Source organism: Schistocerca gregaria, chromosome 5 (assembly GCF_023897955.1).
Source record: "Schistocerca gregaria isolate iqSchGreg1 chromosome 5, iqSchGreg1.2, whole genome shotgun sequence".
Lineage (NCBI taxonomy): Eukaryota > Metazoa > Arthropoda > Insecta > Orthoptera > Acrididae > Schistocerca > Schistocerca gregaria.
The window spans coordinates 99,583,264-99,603,655 of NC_064924.1; the positions used below are offsets into that span (position 1 = coordinate 99,583,264).

General features: G+C 42.7%; 1 protein-coding gene across 3 annotated transcripts in view; it reads left to right on the forward strand.

The window, feature by feature from the left end:
- LOC126272054 (SH2 domain-containing protein 3C) overlaps positions 1-20,392 on the forward strand; it is a 950,261-nt gene that overhangs the window by 580,365 nt on the left and 349,504 nt on the right. The window lies entirely within an intron of this gene.

The following is a 20,392-nucleotide window of genomic DNA, read 5'->3' on the forward strand; positions in this document are numbered from 1 at the left end:
ACAATTTTTACCCTCCGCACTGTCCTCCAATACTAAACTGGTGATCCCTTGATGCTTCAGAACATGTCTTACCTACCGATCCAATCTTCCAGTCCAGTTATGCTACAAATTTCTCTTCTCTCCAGTGCTATTCAATATCTCCGCATTACTTATGTGATCTACCCATCTAATCTTCAGCATTCTTCTGTAGCACCACATTTCGAAAGCTTCTATTCTCTTCTTGTCCAAACTATTTATCGTCCACGTTTCTCTTCCACACATGGCTACACTCCATGCAAATACTTTCAGAGACGATTTCCTGACACTTAAATCTATACTCGATGTTAATGAAGTTCTCTTCTTCAGAACCGCTTTGGTTGCTATTGCCAGTCTACATTTTATATCCTCTCTACTTGGACCATCATCAGTTATTTTGCTCCTCAAATAGCAAAACTCGTTTAAATTCGTAAGACATTTGACATAATGTATACACGATTTTGGGTAAACTGTGGCAGTCACGTAGTAGCAGGAAAAAAGATTTTGGTACAAGGCTCACAGTTTTGTGGAGACTTCTGGTGGAGGCATAAACCCCCAAAACGCATACAGAAAATAGACTTGTCTGATAACAGTGTTTTGTATTTTTAATAGGATACCATGGATTGCATACAGCTATTCCCATCTACTCAATAAAGTATGAATAACAATGTTACGTATTCTCAGATTGCAGAAGTACCTGAGATTTAAGTAAGGCGAGACGCCTATTTATTACTCTCTACTGGAAAGCATTAACTGCCCACTTGCATGTGCGTACTCAGAATTTTCTCCGGCGAGGGTGGGGGGGGAGTAGGGGCATTGGATGTGGGCGGACGGAAAAACTGAAAGCTCCATTTTCATACAAATGAAATGATCTATTAAGACACATGTCGTGTAACAAGAAATAAGTTATGTAGATGACACGCGAAAACTTAATAAATCCCAGAGAAATGCTGGTTATCCACTCACTTCTCGAGGGTTATGAGAGTTTTGTGGTAAATAAAAGCTCAGTATTTCATATTCCAAGGGAGGCATGTAAGTGCCGTCTTCCTCCCTCCATCCTCCAACCATTTCTTCACCACCCTTGCAGGTTCCGCGAGGCTTGGGGTCAGGAATTACTTGTTTTGCTGAACGTGGAACAACTACCTGCAGCCGTATTACTTGATTGCAGGGACAACACGATCTCTGTGCCGAACACACACATTAGCCATTATCAATTTCGGCTGGTTATAGTCATGTGACGTAGCAATTTGTGCGTATATATTCACAGTACAGATCTTAAGTTAAACAATAACAAACAGCATACACGACATAACTGTGTATCACTGTCATGTGACTTGAACGCCGGTCGCTGACAGTTAGGTGTAATAGCGTGCCATCAAATTGATGAAAAGAGTTAGCGATGTGTTTGTGCAATGATCAGAAACAGTATACAAGAATCTGTATAACGTGCTTAATGAGCCTGCAGAAACCGGTGACCTATGCACCACATGAATCGCGGATATAAATAAAATTGTTAGCGAGATGTGGTCAGCCCCTAGTGTATGCTTCAACGCGGTGGAGACTCGCAAACAAGTAGCTTAAGTACTGCATTTGCCTTGGCAGCGGCAAAAAAAAAAAAAAAAAAAAAAAAAAAATAAATAAATAAATAAATTACGCCTGGTGCTGAATGACTGAAGTATAATAATATTGTCAGTTGATAAAGCATTGCCAAACAGTAGTATCGTGACTACAAATTGTTGTGAAGATATAGGTTACTTCTTAACACACTGAGCCGTTAATTGAAGCAGCTTTCCACTTTTCAGTCATTTAGCGCTCATTCAAAATACCCAGTCACAATCGGATTTACTGATCCTTTGATTTATGTGATCATATTAGTTCTGGAAAAACGCTTATTGCTTCGAAACACGACACTATACGCCCACCAAGAATTCACTTTATTGCTTTCACTTGTAGCACTGAATATATAAAGGACTGCGAACCTGGATGCTTTTATTTCACACTTCTTTTGAAATATTACTATGACTCTGAGTATGTACTGGACGAGCTGTTAGAATAAAAAACTTACACTTTGAGATTATCCACTGGTAACACTGTAAATGTCTTATGAAGCACCTGTTGAAACGGAGAACGCTAAATGCCAATTATTGCTGTTTGTCGCCATATTACTCGAAGCACGTTGGGCAATGAAGCACCGAGTGAGAGAATGAGCCAGATAGCAAGCAGCTCCGCCAGAGACCCCTACTGACAGTACCGTGAACCGGGGCTGCAGTATAAACTTTTTTGTACCCCACATTTCTATAATTCATTCATCTAGAAGATAAAGTGTTGTGAAATCTAGTATAATGTAGAATAGTGTGTGTGTGTGTGTGTGTGTGTGTGTGTGTGTGTGTGTGTGTGTGTGTGTGTGTGTGTGTGTGTGTGTGTGAGAGAGAGAGAGAGAGAGAGAGAGAGAGAGAGAGAGAGAGAGAGAGAGCGCTAGTATGCGCTTTATTTAAGAATCACGTGAATGTCCAACATGAGGCCATATTTTTCACTGCAGTGCATGTCGAGATTCGTGCTTGGGTAGGTCAGTCGGTTGTGCTCTAGCCCGCAACAGGCAAAGGTTACAGTTTCCAGTTCCGGTCCGACACACCGTTTTAATCTTCCAGGAAGTTTCAAATTAACGCACACTCCACTGCAGAGTGAAAATTTATTTTGCGGAATAGGTTATTCTTGTACTCAAAAAATGCAGTTTTACATATTTCAATATTTCTAATAGTATTTCAATTAATAATAATGAAGAATTTAACTTTAATGGCAGTGGTTGTCTGATTGGTATCCTTTTGGCTCACCCCCTTTTGTACAAGACTCACAGTTCGTGAGGAAAAAAAAATCACAGTCCACCATTACATATTTGGTTGGGCTTAACTGAAACACTTAGCGAAACCCTTCCCGAAAGGGGGAGAATATTTGAAGAATCTCTGCGAGAAGTTTATACGTCTATCAGGACAACTTGAAAGAAGGCTTATTTGACCGACCAGACATTCGCAAAATGATGTTCGATTCAAACTTTGAATCTAAAATGACTATCAATGAAGGCAGTTGTTACTGAGTTCTTCGGCAACAGAAAGGATCTACATTATTGTAGCAGAATATTTCAAGAATTAGTCTCTTACGAATCTCGAGATTCACCTTTGATCAATCATTCTGACTTCTTCCGAGAACTGTTGTCTTGATGTCAGTAAGGACCAAGGTGAGTCCTTTCCTCAAGAGATGGGAGTGATGGAAAGACGGTATCAGGGCCGTTGAAGTAACAAAATGGTGAGAGAGTCGCGTCATCGAGATTTACAAGAGGCATTCCTTCGGAGAAGAACTATATTAGATGCATTAGCGAAGAGAAAGGAAGGAAATATTTGGGTGCATGTGGGGCCCAACAACTTGTAAGAATAGGAGAAATGACAGATTCCAAGTTGCTCAGAGTTCCTGGCAAAGTGGTTCTATATTTACTACCAGTTTAGAGTTTCTGATGATCTACGGGTGCGTGTAAAAATTTAGCAGGACATAATGCTCCACTGAACAATTTGAGGTAGGGAATATGGCTCCGGAGAAGCAAGCTTAAGACGATAATAGGAATAAAATCACATTACTATGTACTTTTTTATTTGCATTAGATACAGTTAACTGAGAATTCTATCATTAAAACAACGAACGTACCATTCGTACTACATGTTACAAAATGTGCAGAAACTGACAGCCATCAAACTCAGTGCAAGCATGACATGGGCGAACAAGATTCTGACGCACCCTGACAAATATCCCTGGTGTGTTTCGAATCACCTCACAGGCAGCTACTGCTTCCATCTCTGTACCCACTGGGGTCTCATACACCAGTGACATAGCAAGTAATGAAGGGGATTCGCTGGCCAGAGTGGCCGAGCGGTTTTAGGCGCTACAGTCTGGAATTGCGCGACCGCTACGGTCGCAGGTTCGAATCCTACCTCGGGCATGGATGTGTGTGATGTCCTTAGGTTAGTTATGTTTAAGTAGTTCTAAGTTCTAGGGGACTGATGACCTCAGAAGTTAAGTCCCGTAGTGCTCAGAGCCATTTGAACCATTTGAAGGGGATTCAGGTCAGGTGACCTCGCAGGCCTTGGGATAGATCCTCCCTTTCCAATCCAGTGGTCAGGAAATTCAGCACTGAGATGGTAGCGGACATCCACACTGAAGTTCGGCGAAGCACCGTCATGTTGTTGATTCATAGCACGTTCTGTCATGGGACAACGTAAATACGATACAACAGTAAACAAAACCTGCATGATGACTTCATAGTTATCAAGCTCGTCCTCCGTGTATCCTCACAGGAAATAACGAATGTACATGTAAATAAACAGGACAGTACCTATAAAGTTGTACGCTTGTTAGTGTTAAAGAAGATGGAAATCATTAATGGTAGACAGAGTGGTAGACAAGTTTACTTCCAAATCTCCTTGAGCTGGCTTCTCCGACCCCTAGTTCCCTACCTCGAAGTGATCAGTGGAGCATTCTCTGTGTCCTGTTACATTTTTGCACGCTCTTACGGAAACACACTCTATAATAAATATACGTTATCACATTTATGTTTAGGAAGGAACGTTATAATACACTACTGGCCATTAAAATTGCTACACCAAGAAGAAATGCAGATGATAAACGGATATTCATTGGGCAAATATATTATTCTAGAACTGACATGTGATTACATTTTCACGCAATTTGGGTGCATAGATCCTGAGAAATCAGTACCCAGAACACCCACTTCAGGCCGTAATAACGGCCTTGATACGCCTGGGCATTGAGTCAAACAGAGCTTGGATGGCGTGTACAGGTACAGCTGCCCATGCAGCTTCAACACGATACCACAGTTCATCAAGAGTAGTGACTGGCCTATTGTGACGAGCCAATTGCTCGGCCACCATTGACCAGACGTTTTCAATTGGTGAGAGATCTGGAGAATGTGTTGGCCAGGGCAGCAGTGTAACATTTTCTGTATCCAGAAAGGCCCGTGCAGGACCTGCAACATGCGGTCATGCATTATCCTGCTGAAATATAGGTTTTTCCAGGGATTGAATGAAGAGTAAAGGCACGGGTCGTAACACATCTGAAATGTAACATCCACTGTTCAGAGTGACATCAATGCGAACAGGTGACCGAGACGTGTAACCAATGGCACCCCATTCCATCACGCCGGGTGATACGCCAGTATGGCTACGACGAATACAAGCTTCCCAAGTGTGTTCATCCCGATGTCGCCAAACACGGATGCGACCATCATGATGCTGTAAACAGAACCTGGATTTATCCGAAAAAATGACGTTTTGCCATTCGTGCACGCAGGTTCGTCGTTGAGTACACCATCGCAGGCGCTCCCGTCTGTGATGCAGCGTCAAGGGTAAACGCAGCCATGGTCTCCGAGCAGATAGTCCATGCTGCTGCAAACGTCGTCGAAGTGTTCATGCAGATGGTTGTTGTCTTGCAAACGTCCCCATCTGTTGACTCAGGGATCGAGACGTGGTTGCGCGATCCGTTACAGCCATGCGGATAAGATGCCTGTCATCTCGACTGCTAGTGATACGAGGCCGTTCGGATCCAACACGGCGTTCTGTATTACCCTTCTGAACCCACCGATTCCATATTCTGCTAACAATCACTGCATCTCGACCAACGCGAGCAGCAATGTCGCCATACGATAAACCGCAATCGCGATAGGCTTCAATCCGACTTTTATCAAAGTCGGAAACGTGATGGTACGCATTTCTCCTCCTTACACGATGCACCACAACAACGTTTCACCAGCAACGCCGTTCAACTGCTGTTTCTGTATGAGCAATCGGTTGGAAACTTTCCTCATGTCAGCACATTGTAGGTGTCGCCACCGGCGCCAGCCTTGTGTGAATGCTCTGAAAAGCTAATGATTTGCATATCACTGCATCTTCTTCCTGTCGGTTAATTTTCGCGTCTGTAGCACGTCATCTTCGTGGTGTGGCAATTTTAATGTCCAGTAGTGTAGCTGGCTTCTCTGAACCCAAGTTCCCTACCCCAAATGCATCAGTGGACAATTTTTGCACGCTTGTACGGAAACACCCTGTATAATAAAGATTCGTTATGACGTTTATATTAAGGGAAAAACGTTGTAATATTTCTCTCTAATGACAAGTGTTTTGCTTTTTCTCTAGTTTACAAAGAAGTCACACTGTGACGTGTTAGGAAAATACCAGTAATCAGGTATCAACTCAATGCACAAAAAATAATTAGCTAAGGTTTTAGTTAGCCTAAAGAAATAAAGAAGGAGAGAGTATTTCACTGTACCTGTTACAGGCTTCTAGGGATTGTAGAGGGGATTTGGTAGGTAAAGTTCTGATATGGAAACCATTTTCGGAAATGTACAGTTTGTTTGTAGAATAAGTGTGAACACCGGACAACTTTGTGGTGCGCACACAGCGGAGACAGTGACATCTGACCAGGGCACTGTGCAGGGGCAATGTTTAGAGTGCTCGTTGTCGCGTCCTCTTGTACGTGACGAAGGACGTGAGTCCTCTTCAGAGACGAGAGTGCGGCAAGTCCGTGGAACACCATAGCCAGCCAACCCTCCCAGTTAGTTACCAAATCACTCGCCACTTGACAAAATTACTGGCATAGTGTGAACCAGCTTTGAGGGAAATGCCGGGCTCGCTCCTTAAGAAAGACGGGTCCGACTTCATGCCCTGTCCTAAGATACTCCCAGCCGTTGTTGCAGTCGGGCGAAAATTGTATGCGCTGCAATAATTAAAAGAGGGACCGATAACGGCGCTCATTTCTCATTCTGTTCTGTTTTGTTTTGTTTTAGAACGCAGAAACAACGAAGGTCATACGAGCACATGTTAGAACCGTAAAACACGAAGACGAAAACGGAGTTAAAACAACTACACGTTAAGCGCGATCAACAGAAAGACAGTTAAAAAAACTGGGACTTTCTGTTGGAGAAAGGGCCATAAAGTACGCCATGGAGACAACGGAGGTCCTGAACTAAAAATTATACTGAAGAGCAAAAGAAACTGGTACACCTGCCTAATTGGTGCCAAGGATTCGACTAACGTCTGGACACCATGAATCCTGCACGGCTGTTCATAAATCCGTAAGACTACGAAGGGATGGAGATCTCTTCTGAACACGTTGCAAGGCATCCCAAATGTGCTCAGTAATGTTCATGTCTGCGGAGTTTCGTGACCATCGGAAGTGTTAAAACTCAGAAGAGTGTTCCTGGAGACACTCTGTAGGAATTCTGGACGTATGGGGTGTCGCATTGTCCTGCTGGAATTTCCCAAATCCGTCGGAATGCACAATGAATGGATGCAGGTGAACAGACGGGATGCTTACGTATGTGTCACCTGTCAGAGTTGTATCTAGACGTATGACGAGTCCCATATCATTCCAGCCGCAGTCGCCCCGCACCGTTACAGAGCCACATAAGCTTGAACAGTCCATGGATTCATGAGGTTGTCTCCATACCTGTACACGCCAATCCGCTCGATACAATTTGAAACGAGACTCGTCCGACCAGGCAACAAGTTTACAGTCATCAACAGTCCAATGTCGGTGTTGACGGGCCCAGGCGAGGCGTACAGCTTTGTGTCGTGCAGTCATCAAGGGTACATGAGTGGCCTTTCGGCTCCGAAAGCCCAAGTCGATGATATTTCGTTGAATGGTTCGCACGCCGACACTTGTTGATGACCCAGCATTGAAATCTGCAGCAATTTGCGGAATGGTTGCACTCCTGTCCCGTTTAACGATTCTCTCCAATTTACGTTGGTCCGGTCCTTGCAGGATCTTTTTCTGGTCCCAGCGATGTCTGAGATTTGATGATTTATCGGATTCCTGGTATTCACTGTACACTCGTGAAATCGTCGTACGGGAAAATTCCCACGTCATCGCTGCTGTGTTCCATCGCTCGTGCGTTGACTGTAACCCCACGTTCAAACTCATTTAAATATTGTCAGCCCGCCATTGTAGCAGCAGTAACCGATATAACAACTGCGGCATACCCTTGTCTTATACAGCCGTTGCCGACCGCAGCGCCGTATTCTGCCTGTTTACATATCTCTGTATTTGAATACGCATGCGTATACCAGTTTCGCTGGCGCTTCGGTGTAAATTTGTTTCGCCTTGTTGCTACGACGGATTAAAAGTAAAACTCATTCGACACCCCTCGCGTCGTTTGCTAAACTGGCCGATAACTCAGACGGCAAACATAAATTGAACGTAAGTGGTTAAAAAAAAAAAAAAGGCATTCGGCTCAGGAGATGGCGAACAGTCAAAGGTTGCTGTCGAAGGTTGATGACAGTGGACACAAAGTGGTGGGAGATCACCACTTAACAAATGGCGATTGCTAAAAAGACATTGCCCAATATACAACCTAGCTAAAATGGTCCCCTCCTGGGTAGAGGGCGAGAGGAGGGTGGCCAAGCCGCAGGGAAAGGTTCAATTCTCCAGAGCTTGTTCCCATGAAGGGAACCCCAATGATGATTAGGAAGTAGTAAGATCTTCAAACTTATTTTACGCCCAAACGGTTCGTTTCCGTATTACATGACGAAATGTTGTCACGTAAGTCTCCTCTATAGACCTTGGGAGCTAGTCTTGTGAAACACCATCTATTTTTTCGATGCCCTTCGTAATCTAAATCTTAAAATCGTCGAGAAACGAAATCTCTGGAATATGATTTCGCCACTAAAGCCATACCACGACCAGTGCCCTTGGTACACTGCAGCTACTCCGTGTCTCATACGTAGTCACGGACAGGGAACGAACGCCTTACTGTTGTTGTTGTGGTCTTCAGTCCTGACACTGGTTTGATGCAGCTCTCCATGCTACTCCATCCTGTGCAAGCTTCTTCATCTCCCAGTACTTACTGCAACCTACATCCTTCTGAATCTGCTTCGTGTATTCACCTCTTGGTCTCCCTCTACGATTTTTACCCTCCACGCTGCCCTCCAATGCTAAATTTGTGATCCCTTGATGCCTCAGAACATGTCCTACCAACCGATCCCTTCTTCTTGTCAAGTTGTGCCACAAATTCCTCTTCTCCCCAATTCTATTGAATACCTCCTCATTAGTTATGTGATCTACCCATCTAATCTTCAGCATTCTTCTGTAGCACCACATTTCGAAAGCTTCTATTCTCTTCTTGTTTATTTATCGTCCACGTTTCACTTCCATACATGGCTACACTCCATACAAATACTTTCGGAAACGACTTCCTGATACTTAATTCTATACTCGATGTTAGCAAATTTCACTTCTTCAGAAACGCTTTCCTTGCCATTGCCAGTCTACATTTTATATCCTCTCTACCTCGACCATCATGAATTATTTTTTCCCCAAACAGCAAAACTCCTTTACTACTTTTAGTGTCTTATTTCCTAATCTAATTCCCTCAGCATCACCCGACTTAATTCGATTACATTCCATTATCCTCGTTTTTCTTTTGTTGATGTTCTTCTTATATCCTCCTTTCAAGACAGTGTACATTCCGTTCAACTGCTCTTCCAAGTCCTTTTCAGAATTACAATGTCATCGGCGAACCTCGGAGTTTTTATTTCTTCTCAGTGGATGTGCACATACTTTTAGTAATTAAATCATTCGCCACTTGACTAAGTTACTGCCATTGTGTGAACCATGCTGTAAGGAAAACCCCAGGCTGGTTCCTTAAGAACGACGGGGCCAACTTCATTCCCCATCATATGGGTACTTGTGCTACCCGTAGTTCAGCACCCGCGTCCTTTCAGCCGCGGTTTTACCCGTCTCAGCGTCGTGCCATTTGTTTAGCGACGTAGAAACCTTCGTGCCGGCTGGCGCAACGAACCCTGTCGCGACGCCTTCTTTAAGCCTTTGGCGCCGCCGATCTGCGCGTCTGTCTCTACAACTGGCGTCGCTGTCTTTCACACCACCAGAGCCGCAATTACCGGAGAACTAATTACATCAACAGTTTCACGCCGCACGTCTCTGCCTGTGAGCTGAATGAGTCCTCTCCGCAGCCTACTGGTGAATGTGACGAGGTGGCAGTGGCCCCCACAGACTGTTGCTCGCTGCCGCGGTAATCAGGGCCCGAGTGGAGAGGGCTTTCAAGGCGATGCGATGCCACGCGCGTCCTTAGCGAAGCGGGCAGGCGGAACCAGATGAAAGGCCGTGAGGATATCTCGTGTGTGTGTGTGTGTGTGTGTGTGTGTGTGTGTGTGTGTGTGTGTGTGTGGTGTGTGTGTGGTGTGTGTGTGTGTCAGACTGAGGGGGTTTAACGTACCGTCGACGTAAAGGATATTAGAGTCTTAGCGTAGCTTTAGGATGGGGAATGAAGTCGCATTTTTCTTACAGCATGGTTCACCCTATGCCAGTAACTTAGTCAAGTAGCGAATGATTTAGTTACTAAAACTATGTGCACGAGACTGTACAGGGAAATTGGTAAGCAAAACGGATTAGCAGGCCCGATGTAATAAGTTGGATAGTAACAACGCCACCTAAAGGCAACCGTATCGGGACGTCATAGCCAAGCGGCGATCGTAATGTAGAGCAGCCAACATCAAAAGAATCGTGTGGCTCCTAAAATTAGCGATTTTTGAGTTGATAACTGATTTAAGTTAGTTAAGTGTGTAGTTGTGTGTAAATATGCAAAAAAAACATTTAAGACCGCGTAACTGCGATTAATTTCGTGAACCGCATACACAACATGACTAACACGTTTCCAACCAAAACTGCTGACGTCTTCAAAAAATGCGTTATTTTCGCGCGCATGAACTGTCAGGAACCTCTAGGGGCACTTTTAAGTGTACAGTAGTTCTTTGGTAAAATATTCATTTATTTCCAAATAATATTTTTATACAAAAACATTGAGGCATGCACAACGCAGTCAGTTGTATTCACACAACATTGTATTACCAGCACAACTCCAAGAACAAATTTAGTGACTATAATTTTGATTGAACTTCTTTTAAGTAATGGGACTGCACAGATACGTCGATGCACATAAAAATAACTCTTCTTTCAATGTCTTCACACAGTTCTTCTGTAAGGGGGTTACATTAAAATTAATTTTATATTTCAGTTTCTGAAGCCTGTTACACGAAATTCTAGTAAACACTCATTATGGATGGCTACACTATTCCTGATTTCCTGCAATACTACCGCCTCCAACGGGCTCGTCTTTCCTGCACCTTAGGATAGGTAAGCTGGACTGGTCGGAAAAATGCCGGGCACAACATTTGAATCAACTCGTGGTTTCTAAAGCGGATCAGTTGTGGTTTTTCCCTCTGTGGCAGATACTTCGTAGATAATGTCGTTAGCTCTGAAATGATTGTAACACATCTGAAACTTGAGAAGTAATAAAGTACATTCAAGCATAGTGATCCGGCAAAGAATAACATACCATCATCTAAACCATGCATTAGTAAATTGCATGCAAACCAAAACTTACCACTGAATAATTAGCAACTGCGAAATCCGGCTTTGTAATAGAATTAAACCATTTCCGTCTCATTAAATGGTGTTTAGGAAACATGAACACTTGAAACCTGTTTCCTGCTGTCTAATTTCGATTACCTTTTGGTATGCAATACACGCAATGAAGATGAAACTGCATAAAAGAATATTATGTTGCCCTAAACTTATACAAACAACGCGTAGCAACACACAATATGATTACTGTGCACTTAAATAACAATCTCGTAACGATCACATAACAGAACGAGTGTTTTGTACGCAACACATTGTTGATACAATAGAAGACAGCCGATGTTACTACTTCAAATCTCGCAGTTGTTCAGCCTTTCCATCTAGGTGGTGCTGATAGTAATCGATCAAGTAGCTTCCGCGCAACTCAGCTTGCTAACCTACAGTTCGCAAGATTTTGTGCAACATGACGTCATCCGCTCTTATCGAAGAGCGTAGAAAATGCTACCGAATTTCGTTAACATTCGATGCTCAGTGATTAGGAAGTACCATATTACGTAATTTCGTATTGTTACTTGAGTGTTATGAAAGTATGCCGTTCAAAATTTATAAAAGCACGTCAATAACACGTAAATCTTTGTACGAATTTGTTATAATTATACGTCACATAATGACACATTGGCGGTTAAAGCCTTAGTGAGTTCTAAGTTGCCGGCCGGGATGGACGAGTGGTTCTAGGCGCTACAGTCTGGAACTGAGCGAGCGCTACGCTCACAGGTTCGAATTCTGCCTCGGGCATTGATGTGTGTGATGTCCTTAGGTTAGTTAGGTTTAAATAGTTCTAAGTTCTAGGGTACTGATGACCTACGCTGTTAATACCCCTAGTGTTCTGAACCATTTCTAGTATTCGATGTTGTTCAAAACAATTTGGTCATCTTTTAAAACAAAATACAACTTAGAATAAAAGGCATAGAGGAACTTAAGACATTTGCAAAAGAATTAAATGGCAACTTAGTCTCAGGCATCTATACAGTATAAAAGAAAATTTGCGAGCCACTTGTTTTAGGGTACTCCTTTGCGGGAAAAAAGCCTTCAATTAACCTGATTTAGGTTTTCAGTAATTTACCTAAATCGCTTCTGGCAAATGCCGGGATGGTTCCTTTGAAAGCGTACGGCTGACATCCTTCCTCATTTTTCCAAAATGCAATGAGACTGACGACTTCGCTGTTTGGTTCCCTTCCCCAAATCAACCAACAAACCATCTTCAATTAAACTACATCTTTAACTACCAATGTAACGTTTTTCGTAATTTTATTACAATAGACTTTACCAATACGGTCGCGTTTAAGAGAGGTCAGTGTTTTGAAATAGCAGTTATTTATTCCATATAAGATGAATGAGCTGCTGCTTTAACTCGTCTGCTAGAATGGCTACCCACCCGTTCTCACTACAGAGCAGCTTCTGAAACTAGATTTCAGAGTTTCTAAAAAGAAGCTAGTTTTGTTGGTGCACCTTAATGAACAATGTTGAATGTATACTCTAAATGGATTCTGGCTTCAGCATTTTTTTTATTAGTATGTCGTATCACTCTCGGGGTTGATGAAGGCGTCTTAGGAAAAATAGTACAAGTTTTTCAATAAGTTTCCGAGTTAATTCTTGCCAATATTTTAATTTCTCTCTCCTCTACAGCCCAGTCCACGTGAATGCAGAACTTATATATTCATAAATTACGTAACTTCGAGGTTAACGTACCATGCAGTGAAGATGAAGTCTCTAATTGAGGTGAGTGTTATTGTTTTCAAACAAGACGTTCCCCCTCAGGTATTGTGAAAAGAATGATCATGAAAGCAGATAGACTGCTTTTCCCTCTTCGACACAGCGTGTGACGTCAGTATGACGTGCGTTTGGCCGATGTGTTGTGAACTATAGGTTTTCCCATGAGTTCACATACAGCTGGCGCGCCACTGGACATGTGTGAACAGTCTGTTTAGTGGCGCGCATTACTGCCTGTCTTCGTTCCACTCTCTCTTTTTCAGTCGTCTGTTTCTTGTGGATCAGCAACACGACCCGTTGGCTTGGCGATACTGCGGTTACGTTTGTTTCCCTTCACGTAGAACAGAAGTAATTGTGGGACGTGCAAAAAAGTAAAGCAGGCAGGTAAGCTGGAATCACAAGAGCTGGAAAACGCGATGAAAACACCGGGGTTCCTGGAGAGGGAGATTAAAAAGAAAATTAAAAGTTTAAAAGGTTTTCGTTTGAAGAAACAGAATTCAGTGTGTTCGGAAAACGCGTTGCACTCCAGCTGATATCATTACCATTGCTGTTGTCTCTGTTGGCGTAAGAGCACTTGAAACTGTATGTAGAACAAGATTCGTCGGCAGCATATATTACAAAACTCCGTTGAGGAAAACAGAATGGAAATCATCACCTACACTTAGATGGTTTCGCCTTCACCTTATCTTCCAAGTCAAGAAAGCAACAGCTCCATGAAAGTGCATTGAACATGGGAGAGACACTACCCCCGTAGGCATGGGGAAGTATCACATATTACCAGAATACACTAAACTCGGAACAAGAAGCATCAAGATGTAGTGAAACAGGAACACATGCTTCTCATTCGTCATTGAACTCTACACATTCTCCAACATACGTTGTCAGCCTCAGGAATGACAACTGATAATCTTGATTTCTTTTGATTTTGTGTAGTAAAGTCTGGTCTTAAAACACGTTTTGTTTTATCTTACAATAATTATTTTAAAATATCATATCAAAATAAATGGATGATAAATACAGAGAACCCTATGACACTATTTTTCAGACCTTACCCTTAGCACTTCATAGTAGCATCACAAACCTCTCCAAGGAATAAAGAAATAGTTGACTTCCCTAACCGCAAGAGGTGTGTCGGCGTCTTTTAACTACACCCAGTACCAAGAAGGTACAAATGGCTCTGAGCACTATGGGACTCAACATCTGAGGTCATCAGTTCCCTAGATTTAAACCTAACGACATCACACACATCCATGCCCGAAGCAGGAATCGAACCTGCGACCGTAGCTGCAGCGCTGTTCCGGACTGAAGCGCCTAGAACCGCTCGGCCGCAGAGGCCGGCACCAAGAAGGTACAACACTGCCTGCAGTTTTCATTCTGGATGTATGAGTTCTCCTAGACTAGCATCAGTACACTGGATTTTGCTGCAAACTTTCAGGAGCAGAAAAATGAAGCAACTTTCTGACATTCTCACTGCTGAAAATTATTATTTTGGGTCTTCAGTTGCGAGATTCTTCAGAAGCTCATTGGATACTCCATGCAAATCCATTATCGCACCCACTTGCTCTTCCTCTTCCTTGCAGTTTCAATCTGTTTTTCCACCTCGTCCAATACAACCATTGCTCGCTCCCCCACTAATCTTGCAGTGCACACTTAACAGCCAACACTTGACCGTCAACAGAATTATGTGCGAGCGCGCACTTGCTTACTTGCGGTTTAGCCGTCAAGCAGAGCTACTAATCACTCGCTACTTGACTAAATTACTGACCCAGTGTGAACCAGACTTTTGGACGATTTTGTCGTCTCGCTGCCAAAAAGTTATTTAATAATGCTAAATGCAGTTAATAAGACTAAATGCAACATTTCACTCAATTGTCAATACCAGTCACTGCACACACTATATATACGAGTACATTGTTTCATAACACTGCTCACACTGTCAGCTGATGTCAATACAATTTTGTGCACTGCAAGTTCCAATTTGCTAGCCCGAAAAACTGTCAGCCTCCCTCGATAACGATTACATACTCAGCTCAGAAAGAGGATAAGCTACTAGTTTTATATATAGCATATGTTTGAGAGGAGGATGGAGAAAAAATAGCTCGTGTCATCTTCTATGGGATATCTCAGCGATGGCCTTAACCGATTTCATCTACATTTATGTCCACATCTACATGGACACTCCGCAAATCACTTTAGAGTGCCTGGCAGAGGGTTCATCGAACCACCTTCACAATAATTCTCTATTATCCCACTCTCGAACAGCACGCGCAATAAACGAACACATATATATATATTACGGTGCGAGGTCCGATTCCCCTTACTTTATTATGATGATCGTTTCCCTATGCAGGTCAGCGTCATCAGAATATTTTCGGACTCGTAGGAGAAAGTTGGTGACTGAAATTTCGTGAGAAGATTCCGCCGCAGCAAAAAACACTTGTTTTAATGGTGCCCATCCCAAATCCTGTATCCTGTTCGTGACACGCTTTCCTCTATTTCGCGATAATACAAAACGTACTTCTGTTCTTTTAACTTTATCGATCTACTCCGTTAATGCTATCCGGTAAGGATCCCACACCGCGCAGCAGTACTTCGAAAGAGGACGGACAAGCATAGTGCAGGCAGTCTCTCTCTTAGATCTGTTGCATATTATAAGTGTTCTGCCAATAAAACGCAATCTTTGGTTTGCCTTCCCCACAACATTTTCTGTTTGTTCTTTCCAGTTTAAATTGTTCGTAATTATAATTCCTAGACATTTAGTTGAATTTTTGGCCTTTCAGATTAGACTGATTTATCGTGTAGCCGAAGTTTAACGTATTGCATGTACACCTCATAAGGATGACCTCACACTTTTCATTATTTAGAATCAGTTGTTAATTTTCGCTCCATTCATATATCTTTTGTAAATCGTTTTGCAATTTGTTTTCATCTTCTGATAAATTTACTAGACGACAAAAGACAGCATGATCTGCAAACAACCTAAGAGAGCTGCTCAGATTCTCTCCTAAATCGACTATATAGATAATGAACAGCAGAGAGCCAATAACAATACCTCGGCGAACGCCAGAAAACACTTCTGTTTTACTCGATGACTTTCCGTCAGTGACTACGAACTATGATCTCTCTGACAGGAAATGAGCAGTCCAGTCACATAACTGAGACGATATTCCATAAGAACGCAATTTCATTACAAGCCACTTGCGTCAAATACTTTTTTGAAGATCTTGTCAGTAGCGCTCACCACTTCGTGTGTGTAAAGAAGTAGTTGGGTTTCACAAGAACGATGTTTTCTAATTTGCCTTTGACTATGTGTCAATAGACCGTTTTCTTCGAGGTAATTCATAATGTTCGAACACAATATGTGTTCCAAAATCCTGCAGCATATATATGTTAATGATATGGGCTGTTATTTAGAGGATTATTCCTACTACCTTTTCTTAATATTGGTGTGATGTGTGCAACTTTCCAGTCTTTGGATACGGATCTTTTGTCGAGCGAGCGGTTGTATATGATTTTTAAGTATGGAGCTATTGCTTCAGCATACTCTGAGAGGAACGTAATTGCTATACAGTCTGAACCAGATAACTTGCTTTTATTCAGTGACTTAACTTCGTTTACTACTCCGAGGATATCTACTTCTCATGTTGGTAGCTGTTCTCGATTCGGACTCTGGAATGTTTACTTTTTCTTATTTGGTGAAGAAATTTCGAAAGACCGTGTTTAGTAACTCTGTCGTCGATAGTACTGGGTGATCAAAAAATCAGTAAAAATTTGAAAACTGAATAAATCACAGAATAATGTACTTAGAGAAGTACAAATTGACACACATGCTTGGAATAACATGGAATCTTATTAGAACAAAAAAAAAAGTTCAAAAAAAATGTCCGACAGATGGCGCTTCATCTGATCAGAATAGCAATAATTAGCATAACAAAGTAAGACAAAGCAAAGATGCTCTTTACAGGAAATGCTCAATATGTCCACCATCATTCCTCAACAATAGCTGTAGTCGAGGAATAATGTTGTGAACAGCACAGTAAAGCATGTCCGGAGTTACGGTGAGGCATTGGCGTCGGATGTTGTCTTTCAGCATCCCTAGAGATGTCGGTCGATCACGATACACTTGCGACTTCAGGTAACCCAAAAGCCAATAATCGCACGTACTGAAGTCTGGGGACCTGGGAGGCCAAGCATGACGAAAGCGGCGGCTGAGCACACGATCATCACCAAACGACGCGCGCGTCTAGCAGTATGGGGTGGTTCTAATAAAACCCCATATCATTCCTAGCATGTGTCCATTTTTACCTCTCTATCTACATTATTCCGCGGTTTATTAAGCTTTCAAATTTATACTGACTTTTTCATCACCCGGTATTTCCACTGCTATCGCGCAAAGAAGGCATTGACAGTGTCTTGCCGCTAGCACTATTTACAAATGACCAAAATCTCACTGGATTTTCTGCCAGGTTTCGAGACAGTTGCGTTGTGGAAACTATAAGCATCTCTCATTGATATCCGCGCTATGTTACGACCTCCTGTAAATGATCGCTAATCTTGGAGATATTGCGTTGTTTTAAATTTGGCATGCATTTTTCGTAGTTTCTGGTGCAGTGTTCTGACCCGTTTTATTTACCAAGGGGAACAGTTCCGTCGTTTGATCAAGAAAAAAAAAACGGAAATCATAAATTTGGATGACTGGTCGGGCATTAAGCCCCAGGCTTGCCGAATGAGAGTCCAGCACACCCAACCTGTAACTGGTCCGCAGCAAAACGTGCGCGCTGGCAGCGTGTAGGCCACTCTAGCCTAATAGGTAGTGTGTTTGGCTGAACATATCTAGATGCTAGATGCGAAAATTACCGAACTATCAGTTTAATGTCACGGATGCAAAATACTAACGCGAATTCTTTACAGACGAATGGAAAAACTAGTAGAAACCAACATCGGGGAAGATCAGTTTGGATTCCGTAGAAATATTGGAACACGTGAAGCAATATTGACCCTACGACTTACCTTACGAGCTAGATTAAGCAAAGGCAAACCTACGTTTCTAGGATTTGTAGATTTAGAGAAAGCTATTGACAATGTTGGGGAATACTCGCTTTCAAGTTCTACAGGTGGCAGGGGCAAAATACATGCAGCGAAAGGCTATTTACAATTTCTACAGAAACCAGATGGCAGTTACAAGAGTAGAGGGACATGAAAGGGAAGCAGTGGTTGGGAAGGGAGTAAGACAGGGTTGTAGCCTCTCCCCGATGTTATTCAATCTGTATATTGAGCAAGCAGTAAAGGAAACAAATGAAAAATTTGTAGTAGGTATTAAAATCCATAGAGAACAAATAAAAACTTTGAGGTTCGCCGATGACATTGTAATTATGTCAGAGACAGCAAAGGTCTTGGAAGAGCAGTTGAACGGAATGGACAGTGTCTTGAAAGGAGGATATAAGATGAACATCAACAAAAGTAAAACGAGGATAATGGAATCTAGTCGATTTAAGTCGGGTGATGCTGAGGGAATTATATTAGGAAATGAGACACTTAAAGCAGTACAAGAGTTTTGCTATTTGGGGAGCAAAATAACAGATGATGGTCGAAGTATAGAGGATATAAAATGTAGACTGGCAATGGCGTTTCTGAAGAAGAGAAATTTAACATCGAGTGTAGATTTAAGTGTCAGGAAGTCATTTCTGAAAGTATTTGTATGGAGTGTAGTCATGTATGGAAGTGAAACATAGACGATAAATAGTTCGGACAAGAAGAGAGTAGAAGCTTTCAAAATGTGGTGCTACAGAAGAATGCCGAAGGTTAGATGGCTAGATCACATAACTAATGAGGAGGTATTGAATAGGATTGTGGCACAACCTGACTAGAAGAAGGGATCGGTTGGTAGGACATGTTCTGAAGCATCAAGGGATCACCAATTTAGTATTGGAGGGCAGCGTGGAGGGTAAAAATCGTAGAGGGAGACCAAGAGATGAATACACTAAGCAGATTCAGAAGGATGTAGGATGCAGTAAGTACTGGGAGATGAAGAAGCTTGCATAGGATAGAGTAGCATGGAAAACTGCATCAAATAAGTCTCAGGACTGAAGACCACCACAACAACAACAACTACAAGCTAGATGTAGACGCTCTTCCTCTTCCTGGACAGCGAGCGGTACCTTCCAGCCGCCGCACACAAATGATTCAGATGGCTCTGAGCACTATGAGACTTAACTGCTGAGGTCATCAGTCCCCTAGAACTTAGAGCTACTTAAACCTAACTAACCTAGGGACATCAGACACACATCCGTGCACGAGGCAGGACTCGAACCTGCGACCGTAGCGGTCGGACGGTAGCACCTCGAACCGCTCGGCCACCGCCGCACACAGTTTCGGCGTCAGCCCAGCGTGTGTCCATTCAGTCAGGACTCGCATTTCCATATTGATGCTGTGGTGCTGTGCTGTGACGTGACTTGGACGCCTGCTGACGGTCCAGCCGCGGGCGCGCGAGCACGCCTGATTTATCCTCTAATTACCTCGGCGCTGCAGGTCCCCGCACTTCCGCCCATCAACTTTGTCCTCCTGTTCCCCCCAGCAGCGACTCGCTTCTCGTTACTCTGTCACATAAAGAATAGTCGGTCCTTTTATTCTCGCTGCCTTCATTAACCTGTCGCCGCAGACGTAAACTCGTGCGTGACTCGACAGAGAACAACTTCGTGAGGGGAAGATGCTGCGGAACAAGTCGATCCCGCTTTAACCGAAAGCGTATCTGCTCTCGGCCTTTGTGACCTTTACCTTTCTCCTGTTTGTATCAAGCTCTACGCCAGTGGTTTCTAACTTGGGGAGATGTATAACGAGTTTCTTAATAGGGGAAAAAACAAAACTGATAATGGCTACAGTTCAGTGACGCCTCTCAATTACTCACTCTTGAAACTAATCTTGTATCATCAGACTAATGCGAAATAATGGGACTGGTTATAAAATAACTTTTTCTGCTACCAGCCGCGATTTTTCTTATTGTTTGCATTTTGCACAACGCGTTTCGTGAAATGATTCCCATTTTCAAGTGCGCTTCTCATGTTTTTTATGCCTTTTATTCGTGATGTTTTCGATGCGTGAGTTTCTCCGTTGTTCTGTTGTCTTTACGGTAATATATAAAAAATACGTGCAGTTCTAGTCAATGAACGGTATTATA